This window comes from Micropterus salmoides, unplaced genomic scaffold, assembly GCF_014851395.1.
Source record: "Micropterus salmoides isolate LMB-PRFRI ecotype aquatic unplaced genomic scaffold, ASM1485139v1 Ms_hic_scaffold_16, whole genome shotgun sequence".
Classification (NCBI taxonomy): domain Eukaryota; kingdom Metazoa; phylum Chordata; class Actinopteri; order Centrarchiformes; family Centrarchidae; genus Micropterus; species Micropterus salmoides.
In genome coordinates this window covers 33893513-33905203 of record NW_024040707.1, presented here as the reverse complement: position 1 = coordinate 33905203, position 11691 = coordinate 33893513, and the positions used below count along the sequence as shown (strand labels likewise).

At 38.3% G+C, this 11691-nt stretch overlaps 1 long non-coding RNA gene across 1 annotated transcript; it reads right to left on the bottom strand.

Annotated features, from left to right (window-relative positions):
* Nucleotides 1-8549: 8549 nt before the first annotated feature.
* LOC119904940 lies at nucleotides 8550-10899 on the bottom strand. The gene is made up of 3 exons (XR_005444761.1): nucleotides 10747-10899; nucleotides 10390-10524; nucleotides 8550-8793 (listed from the first exon to the last, which is right to left on the bottom strand). It is a non-coding gene; the product is annotated as an uncharacterized LOC119904940 (long non-coding RNA).
* Nucleotides 10900-11691: the final 792 nt, after the last annotated feature.

The window sequence follows — 11691 nt, the reverse complement described above, 5'->3', positions numbered from 1 at the left end:
TGGCTTTCTGAGACATTGCTTTATTTGAGATTAAGTAGTACCCGACTAGGGAGTTGCAGACTAAGGTTAATAAGGACTAACTAGCTACTCTCTGTGAAGCCCGATTAGAGTAATGTTGTGCACTCGGTGCAGACCTGAGGTTGCTCCAAAAACCAGGGCTGGACCCTGAAGAAACATTAACATTGTGTGGAACTGGAGTAAATCACCCAAACAAATAATGGACAAAGGTAAAAGACAATGTTCAAAGAATTTCAGTGACTTTGAAAGGACCCTTTTGAAGCAAATTGTGTCAAACCACCCAATTATTGAGAACAAACAGCATGATTCAGCAACAGAAAACAAGAAAAAGAATGCTTAGACTTCAATTTGCAATGAATTTAACTCAAATGAAAAAGTAAGCAACAGGACACTTCAGCAACTTCAGGTAAGCTGCTGTATTATTGTTGGTCTACTTTTACATGTCAGTCACTTTGAAATGTTGCTTCATTGTGATCCAAGTATATTACAAACAGCATCATACAGAATTTAAATTTTTTATATTGTTCCATCTTTCTAAGATCCTGTGGAAAAACATAAAAATAAACTTAAATAAGACAAATGCTGTTGCACGTAGGGAGCGTTTCAAGACTGGTGGTGGACCCCCAGAAAGACCGGAGACCGATGACCTAGGAGACTTGTTGACTTCGATCATTGATAGCCAGCAGCCCCTGGAAGGTATCCCTGATGATGATCATTTGGACAGTTCAGATAGGGCCCCGTTCCAATCCTCATTTGGTAGGCCACATTAATTCAATATGTGCCATCCTTAAACTGCAGGGAATATGTATCGTCAGTCATTTTTTGCAGTCCTATAACCAAAAATATTTCATGAACTTCACTTTTAAATACATATTGTTCACTAATGCTGCAATATAATACTTTTCAGATGATCACTAGAGCTTGGAGGTCCTGAGACAGGATGAAAGTCAGCCCGCTCAGCTGCAGCAGCCTGGAGGGAAGATGGTGTCACTAATTCTGGCCAGATGGTATGGACCAAGAGGCTGACCATGCACGAGAAACTGGCCATGGAATTTCATGAGCACAAATTAAAGTATTTAAAAGATGAACATGAAATAAAGATGAAAATACTTCATGTTGAGTTAGCCATGAAGGAGGAAGAGAGAAACATGAAGCAGCAGCAGTGCCAATGTTCTACTGAAACCAGTTCAGGGTCCCAATATCTCAATTTGTGAAATCATGATCATTCAGTGGGTTGCTCCTGTCCATAACCACCCTTCTGTCTGGTCTAAATGGAGCTCTTTCATCATCATTAATATAGTTGCTAAGGTCAATCTGGAGGCCAACATCAATTAATCTGAAGTTAAACCTGCCTCTGGCCAGGTTTAGTTTAAGCCTTTACTCAAATCTAGACTAGTTCTAATCAGACTTCTGGAAATCAGACTCTGTAATTCAGGACTAAGGAAAGTCTGGGACTATTTTAAAGTGGATTTCCAGGCAGACAGTGAGCTGAGCGAAGCAGGGGCAGGATTTTCAGGCAGGCAGTGATCCTGAGCATAGAGAGACAAGGTAAGTGATCTCACAAGAAACAAACAACAGAATATACACTAGAGACTTGTAGACCACAGCGCAAATACCACTGAAGTAAGCTGATGATCTGGCGACAAGTGAGGTGAAGAACCGGGTTGATGTACTGCAGAGTCTTGAGCTTTGTAGTGATCCAGAAGCCCCCAGATGAAGTCACATTAACCAGTGGTGGAAATAAAATCTCAGATTTTAAAATTTTATTTTAAAGTTGGTTTCTTAAATACAAAAAAGCTTAAATGAATTATTCAAATATGTTAGGCCAGTCATCTGTAATAAAATGCCCCATCAAACTCATGTAGGGCTGCATGGTTCATTGATGATTTTCATTTTTAAAGAGACTTAAACAATACATTTGTATTAAAGGGGCAATATGCAGTTTTCAGCAGCCACCAGCAGTGCGGTTTTTAGATGAGCAAGCAAAATCCGACACACCAGGAGACAGCTTCACACAACATGCTGGAAACTCAGGTAAACTCTCACTGCAATGTTACAGTAATATTTTTATTTACATTTACTCATTTGGCACACGCTTTTATCCAAAGCAACATGCATTTAAGGAACATCATACAAGCATCAATAAAGCATGAGATCTATAAGTGACACTAGTAAGAGCAGCAATACATACTAGCAAGAGCTTTTAGCAAGTTCAGCATAAATAGGCTAAAAACCTAGGAAAAGAAGTAAGAGTTAATTTATAGTGCAATCAATACAATAGCATTGTAAGGTGAAGAAGAAGAGCAAAGGAAGTACATGTTAGAGGTTAGGAGTTAGAGATGTTATAAGGAAATTGTTCTTGGAAGAGATGAGTTTTCAAGAGCTTCTTGAAGAGGGAAACCCCTGCTCTGATGGCATGTGGTAACTCATTCCACCATACTAGTGTCACAGATGAGAAAGGCCTGGACTGAGATTGCTTTGTGTGTAGGGATGGTAGAGCCAGATGGTGTTTGTTGGAGGAGCCCAGTGGCCGAGAAGGAGCATAAACTTTTTATGGAGTTTAGGTACTGGTGTGGACCCAGTAGTCACTCTGTATGCAGGCATTGGTGACTTGAATTTGATTTGGGAGGCCATTTGTAGCCAGTGGAGGTTGCTGAGTAAAGGAGTGACATGAATCCTTTTGGGTTGTTAAAAAAACAGACACGCTGCTACGTTTGGAACCATTTGTAGGGTTTCACCGCACAAGCTGGAAGACCCGCTAGGAGAGCATTGAAACAGTCCAGGCGAGAGATTACCATGGCCTGTACCAGAAGCTGGGTAGCGTAATGAGTAAGGTAGGGCTTGATTATTCTTATGTTGTATATAGCAAAGCAGCACGACCAAGAGACAGTGGTAACATGGTCTGAGAAAGACAATTGGTCATCAAGTTACAGCAACTGAGATCAATGGAGAAGCTGTGTACCTTAGCATCGGTAAAACCAGATCCATACTAACAGCTGGCTGCCTCTGCCTTGCATCACAAAATGCTAGTAAAAACAAATTGCCAGAAACGAAATCCAAACAGGGCAGATGATCCAAATAGTGCAACAGAATAATCCAAAGAACAAGTGGCAGAACACTCAACAAACGTTGAGGACAAGACAAAGACTGAACAGAACTGAGGGATTAAATACTGACACAACAACACACATTAGGCAGGCAGGGTCAGGCACCTGAGACACGTAAGGTCAATCAGGGCAGACACAGGAAAGAAGCAGAGTCAGGGCAGAAACAGGACAGGCATTAAACATGGAACAAATGTAAAACAAAACACAAACCAGGACATAATCAAATGAACTTACAGAAACCATGAAATACAAAATCACAACAGTCTAAATCAATAACACAGAATAATAAAACTGAAAACCACAACCATGACACCGATTTGATTCTCGTTTGGTCTGTTGGGCTTCAGCGCATAAAACTGTATTGTTTTTATCCTTACATGGAGTTTCTGTTGGGGTTTATGCTGGAGTCTGTGTTGTGCTGGCAGCCAGCTGTTTTATGATGTTAGCGGACTGCATTTGGTCAGCTGCGGTGTTGTCACTGTAGTCTGCAAGAGGCTTGGGAGCATGCATACAGAGAACCCAACTTGATTCCTTCACATAAGAAGCAGAATAGTGGCTGTTCTAAGCAACACAGAAAACAGGGGTGTGGTTCATTTCTATGTGAGGTTACAGCCCGTTGACAAATAGGCAGTAAAAAAGTGATTTATTGATAAGTGATTTCATTGAAAAACCCTTTAAAAGTTCTCCCTTGCTGCTGTTGGTCCACAGTGATAACATTACCAGCCTACTTGGTAATATTGTCTTAATGTTAGACAACATTGGCTGCAAACTGACAAACCCAATCAGCAGAAGGTGTGAGTAATTGAAGTCTGCTGGTAATTTTCTTTAGACCGGAATTGCTAAGAAAAAGGTTGTGGTAAAATTACCTGCTGGACATCTCTCATTGGCAGTGACTAGTTCAATAATCTGCAGCTGTGATGGTCTGTCTGTGAAGCCAAGATAGCAAAAACCTTAATTAAAGGTATTTCTTTCCCACTGGCCGCAGGGACCATGATAAAAATAGGTTAGTTTTAACATAAAAGAGAAGCCATTTAGAAAAAAACATTAACAGTACTCCAGATAACAAATGTAAAAACTGCCATCTTGGAAATTGTCTCTTTGAAATTATCTTTTGGAGGATGTGTGTGTATATATATATAGTGTATGATTTCAAAAAGCAATAGAAAATCCACAGAAAATAGAAATTATCTTGATTAACTCCAGTTCTGTGAATACGTGCATAGCACTCTAATGGCTTCACTATTAGTTTGGTCACTTATTGTCAGGAATTCTGATGGATGCCTATGTCAGGTGCAGCTGGTGCAAGGTTTGGTTTTATTGTCCACATTTTGAGATATTTGTACAAGTTCAGTGGAATTTCCACAGACCTCACTGTGGACCGTTTTCATAGGGACTACATCATCGTTAAAACTCACTACAGTGAGGTCTGTGGAAATTCTAAACACCTCCATTGTTATGGGATGGAGGCAGACATTTCAGTTATGGATCTAAAAAAAACCTGGACTAATGAAACCCAAACTATCTACATAGGCAGATGCAAGGGCGTCACTTTGTGTTGAAAAGTGGGACATAAAGGCTCACATTAGGGGCGTGATAATACATTTGGATCATGAGCCGTAACGATGCACGAGAACTAGACAAGAAGATTTTTTTGCACTATTTAGATGTGGAAATGTTGGGGGGGGAGGGGGAGGGTTGAGCATTAATCTGGTTATTTCCTGCATTCTGGAGACATTTTCTCCTCTTCTGCTCCAATTTATGGAAATGTCTGTTTTTTATATGTTGCATTGCATGTTTTCTTATTGTGCAAATCAACCTTTCTCAAAGCATTTTCATTTATTATTTAACATTTCTTGGACAAAATCAACCATTTCAAAATGTGGTGGGGACATGTCCCCAGCGTCCCCAGTGTAAATGACACATATGGGCAGATGCCACTATAACGATTGAGAAAATGTACATCCTGTGAGAATAGACAGACAGTCCGACACAGCACATCACTCAGTTCGGTTTTGGCTTTTCCTGGTTATAAATAGAATTACAGGCCTAATTCCATTTTCCCCATTGTCCTAACAATCCATGGACAGGAGGGACATAACAGGGAAGTGAAGAAACAGTTAATGAGAGAGAGAGAGAGAAAGAGAGATTAAGTGACTATGAATGCTCTGATTAATAAATGTAAATAAATAATGCTTTCTTTAAGGTTACAGTTTAGTTTTAACAGTTAGCACCTCGACGTTGTCCAATGTGCTTCATACACTGTTGTTTTTTGATGTGTTCCAGTTTCTCTCCTCCTGACCCGCCGGACCAGCAGCCTTTGTGTTCCAGGACCTCCTGATTTATAAATTAAGCACTGTTAAATTTAGCAAACTTGCTTAAATGCATTAAACCCTTTTAATGCATGAATTATTAAATCACAATGTCATTTTTTAATCTTAATTTTGTTTTTACTTGATGATGCCTATAAACTTTTTCTCAATATGTTTTATTTTGAAATGTGTCCACTGCAGTGGACACCATGCATCAATGGTAAAAAAACATGAAAACATTTACAAAAACTATATATGAATATATAGTTATTCAAGTGCAAATTACATAATTTAAAATAAAATATAAAATAAGGCAGAATTTACATATTTTAGTATAATATTACATAAATTAGATATTGATCCTTTTATATGAGTATTAATCCTAGAGCATGAAATGTTGTCTGTGTGTCTGTGTCATCTGTGTTGAGTGTTTTCCCATGCCCACGTTTTTTGGATCTTTGGATGGTTCTTTGTTCCTTGTTTTTGGATTTTGTTTCTGTTGGAGTTACCTTTGTTTGGATTCTTGCTACGAGCTCCCGTGGAAGCCGTTTTGAGTTAATAAATAATTTTGAACTGCATCCTCCTCTCGCCTCGCCTGAATCTGCATTTGGGTCCACACCTCAGCCCTCAGCCTTCACTCAGCCGACTCTTGACAACTCCTGCAGCGCTGACTCGACTCCTGTCATTAGAACACAACCACACACTCACGCGCCCAGGTAGGGGGAGAAACAGAGCAACTCCCCACCAGGCAGAAACAAAGGGCATGACATATTCAAATAAAAAAAAAATGTTCTCCCCCATCTTCCCACCTCCTGTTATATTATAATACTGTTTGGTTCTTATGTTTTATGGAAGTGTATAGTGGACTAATTTCAAATTATCATGCAAAAAATAAAATGTAATCCCACCATAACATTATCATTTTCCACATGTGTATGTGTTATTTAGGTGAAAATGAAAATGCAATCATCCAATTTTCATTTTCACATACTTGTGTGAACATTGTAGGACCACATTAAAATGAAAATGGAAACAGCATCTGACATTTCATTTTCAAAGACTTAACCTGCTCTAAAATGGACATTATTCAATTGCAGTTAGCAAAACAGCCCCCAGCCTATTGCATTTACATGTTCATTTCCTCATAGTGTTTTTAGGTCAAAAATGAAATTAAAATGCCATTTTCTAACTATGTGAAAATGAGAACTCTGATTCATAGTGGACTTTATTCAAATGCAATGAGTGAAACAGCGCCCCCAGTCTGTTGCATTGCATTTACATTTACAAGCAGCTTTCCAAGGGACACAATGCAAATGAAAATGCGATCTGTCAGTTCTCTCATCAAGGCAGGTCCTCAGTTAAGACGTCACTTCCTCTTCAGTTGGAAGGCCACTTCAGGTTCTCATGGTTCAGTTGTGTATCTACCATTACACAACACTAGGCTGTAACTTCACAACCAAATGAGATCTATCGGCCGAACAGCTCAAGGGTGGATCTACACCGACTTCAAATTTGTTTTTATGTTACCATTTTATTTTTTTAACACTTGCCTGTTGAACTTGGTGTTAGCATGTTCTGCAGCTAATGTAGCTAACTGTAACGTCAACTGTATCTAGCGTGTATTGTGACATTAGGCCCACACTGCATTAGCCTATGTACGTTTACCTGGTAGATGCATAGCACGTGCAAAAAACGTTGCTTTGCTTATACCCGAAAGCTGGGCAATGTCAAGCCCAGGCTAATAGAAACCCATTCTCATTCAGTTGCAGGAACAGTTAGTCTGTCTGTCATATCAACTCCATAGCTGTAACAGTTACAGCTATGAACAGTGCAAAACCGTTATCAGAACCACACACTTGAGATGATATTGGACTAAGTGTTTCCTGCAGACAGGCCAGCAAAGGTTTTTCTTACCAGCCTAACAGAAGACATCAGAGGACTCCTCACTCCTCCTCAAGTACAGGTTTGTACTTAACTGTTGAACTCATGTCAATACTGCTATTTATGTCTCTGACATGTTGTTAGCTTAGTATCTATGCATTAACTCTCACCATAAATATACACTGTCTTATGACATGCTGTAAGTTACCATGTCAGCACAACTGCAGGTTACTGATCTTACAAACTCTTATGTATGTTATGAATGATTACTCGGACGTTCCTTGTAGTTTATTCCTTGTGGTAAATATATGAAGTAATATTTTATGACCTTGTAACTCACTAAATATTCCCATCATAAATTGTTATATGTTTTACATTTATGTTATATGTTTTTATGTCTGCAACCTTGTTAATTGTGCTGCTGCCTGTCTTGACCAGGACGCTTTTGGAAAAGAGATTTTTAATCTCAATGAGTTTTCTTTCTGGTTAAATAAAGGTAAAAAAATGTACTTCCTCCTCCCTTCCCTTTCTATGTACTCACTAACCAAAGTATCTGCAGCTACTGTGTACAGTGTCCATTTTTCAGAGAAGTTTGGATATTTTTACAAGTTATTTGTCAGATAATTATTGCCATATGGTTTTAAAATTTTTCTGATTTCAGTTTTAGAGCATTTCATATAATTTATATTGTGATCTGTCAACACTATAATAAAGTTTGTGATATATAGAATGTCTTCTCTTGCTTACAGACTAATTCAAGGTATAAGGTTGTTTATAAGTCATTATACAGCAGAAGGCTGCATAACGAAATTAAATTTGTAGTTCTGTCATGCTACACCCACAACATATAATTAAGTGTAGGCCTATATTAAAATATGGTCCGGGTGGATCATGGTCTGCTGCCCTTCAATCCAAAAACCCAGTCTTCATCTTCCAATGACTGTATTTATGTCAGAGGTAACGCATTTATTGGCAATAAGCTGGGAAAAGCAGATAAAAAACAAAAGTTTGAAGGGGCTACCAGCTGCTGGTTGCCATAGCAACTTTACGACAATTGGTAAAAGTTTTTCATAAACCCTTTGTGATAACATGATATCTCTTTAATACCACATGTCCCATAATAGTAAATTTAAAAAAACCTTAACCAAAACCTTAAAATAAAGCACTTTATTCATGGTGAGTGAAATGGAAATATAAATTGGATATTTATAATGCACAAAGTAGCAAACCTGTATAAAACCTTTATACAGAAACTGTCCAGATCATGTCCCATCCGGTTCACAGTGGTCATCATGATGCATCTTTCCTGACTTTCCTGATGCTGCTGGCCGCTGTGTTGTCTTCAGGCCTTTGCTTGACTGAAGCATGACATCTGCCCAGCAATAACTTCCTCTTCTAATGGTTTCTCACACTGTGAGGTGAGTCTGATGGGTCCAGGAACACCTCAAACATGAATTTCATCAGGTCACTCAGATGATCTGTAAAACACAACAGAGTCACTGTTACTTTAAAACCAAACTCCTGAGTAGAAGAGGCCCAGTTCATCCTGAGTGACAGCCAGTGCGCTGCAGCAGCACCAATCAGAGTGCAAGCATTTGTATTTAAACTCAAACTTATTATTTCTTGTTTGCTTGCTGGAATTCAGAAGATAATGTTTTAATTAAGAAATGGACTCTTGTGGAGATTTGAGATAATGACTTAATTATTGGTGGCTGAACTGTGGGATTTGTAATGAACACTGACTGCAACACACTGTGATGAACTTTGTGTTTCTTGTAGGTACTGATGATTTATTATTTCATTCCTTGACTTGACTCTTAATTTAACTTTCAGAGAAATGATGTGATACTTCCACTATTTACTTACTTACTTTACTGTCCCTTTCAAATCTGCATCCAACATGGCTGACAGATAAAGTAATACTAATATATTCATCTAGGGCTGCACATAATGATTGTTTTTAGAATCATTTAATCTAACGATTATTTTTTCAATTAGTTGATTAATCTAATGAATGATTTCTGTGTATTCTAAAGGGGGGAAATGTAGCCTATTACACAATTAATTAACAATTTATCCAAAATAAATATCAAAAACAAATTAATTAATAAATCAATATTTTATTCAATCATTCTTAGAATAATGGTAATAGTAGCATAAATTAATCCAATTTCCACATCACTGTCATGGTAATAATAACTATAACAGACATTAATTAGGCTTCTTTACCTAAAACTTTAAATGTTTCTGACCTGGATTTATTTCAGTATTCAGTAATGCAGTATAATAATGAAACGTCTGCATCAGTGTGGGGCAAAGAAAACAACTGAAACGATTCACAGACAGTACAAACACAGATTCTTTGTAATGTTAGATTCAGCTGTTTTCTTGCTCCTATGTGGCTGTTAAATAAACAGAAAATATGAAACGGCCAAACATTAGGTGACACACAGTGTAACGTTATGTTATCATGAGAGCAGCAGGGCAGAAATGACTTTTAACATGAAAGCGATGAAGAAAAAAGTAACGTTACACAGGATTTACGGTGCTGCCGTTGCCGTCTAGACAAAGTGCTCAACGATCCTTTTGCTTCACATTTTCGTGGACAGCAGTTGCGTTGCAGTAAAGCCATTTCCAATTCACAGAGCTCACGGAGCAGCACGTTGTTGAGTGTCTGTCTAAATACTCCGAAAAGATAAAAAGTAAATTTTTAGACCCTGGTAGTAACTGTCATTAAAATATGTGTTGTGTGTCTCTCTATCTCTCTCTCTGAGAGAAAGGGGCGAAGGACGTAATAATCTTCCTGTTTACACCAGCACGAGCATGCCCAGTGTATGTGTATGGCCACTAGATGTGCATTTTTTAGTCTATTTAATACAGACGTAGATCAATTCTGTACGCAGCTAAAACGCTTGTGTGGACGGTTAAAACTCCCTTTTTAAATGAAAACGTAGTAGTGTAGATGTAGCCTCAGAAAAGATTCACACACTGATTTAGAATGTTTGTTTCAGAAAATAAACTGGCAAGTAATACACACACACACACACACACACACACAGATATGAGTAACTCACAACATGATGGTCGACTTTCTCAAAGCTGTGACCACGTCTGCAGGGTCATGTGTAGCATCCCGCTTTCCCCCTCCTTATCTTTCAGGTCTAGACAAGGTCTCGTTATTGGTGTGGATGTTAGAAAGGCCTGAGGAGCTGCATAGGGAACAGTGGATGTGCCAACACAAAAGTCTTTTAAGGACAGCAATTTTACAAAATTACAAAAAAACGGCGTATGGGCCTAATGTCACAATACACGCTAGAAACAGCTGATGTTACAGTTAGCCACATTAGCTGCAGAACATGCTAACACCAAGTTCAACAGGCAAGTGTTAAAAAAAAAAAAACAGAAAGCAACATAAAAATGGTTAAACTGACAGGTTCCAAATTTGAAGCCGGTGTAGATCCACCCTTGAGCTGTTCGGTCGATAGATTTCATTTGGTTGTGAAGTTACAGCCTAGTGTTGTGTAATGGTAGATACACAACTGAACCATGAGAAACTGAAGTGGCCTTCCAACTGAAGAGGAAGTGACGTCTTAACTGAGGACCTGCCTTGATGAGAGGACTGACAGATTGCATTTTCATTTGCAGCTGCTTGTAAATGTAAATGCAATAGACTGGGGGCGCTGTTTCACTCATTGCATTTGAATAAAGTCCACTATAAATCAGAGTAAGTCTTTGAAAATGAAATGTCAAATGCTGTTCTCATTTTCACATAGTTAGAAAATGGCATTTTAATTTCATTTTTGACCTAAAAGGACCATGAGGACATGGACATGTAAATGCAATAGACTGGGGGCTGTTTTGCTAACTGAAATTGAATAATGTCCATTTTAGAGCAGGTTAAGTCTTTGAAAATGAAATGTCAATGCTGTTTCCATTTTCATTTTAATATGGTCCTAGAATGCTCGCACAAGTATGTGAAAATGGAAATTGGATGATTGCATTTTCATTTTCACCTAAATAAAACACGATAATGATAATATTGTTGTGGGATTATATTTTCAAGTTTGCATTATAATTTGAAATACTCCATTGTTATCAAGTGTTGATTCTCACCAACCTCCTTGTAGTGTTGTCAAATTATTTTGATACCTATTGATTAAAAATATTTTAAACGGTTAACGGCTAACAGAAGGCGCTAACAGAACCAATTGAGCAAAGCACCTGCAGGACTGACATTGACCTCTATAAAGAACCTCAAGAGGTTGGAGATGTCTCCCCTTTGAACATCACTGAAGTATTAAAGAGGTTGGCCCATTAAACTGTTGCTGAAAAGCTAGTTGTCTTGTTGTTCCTTTCTTGTGCCTCCTCCATCCTCT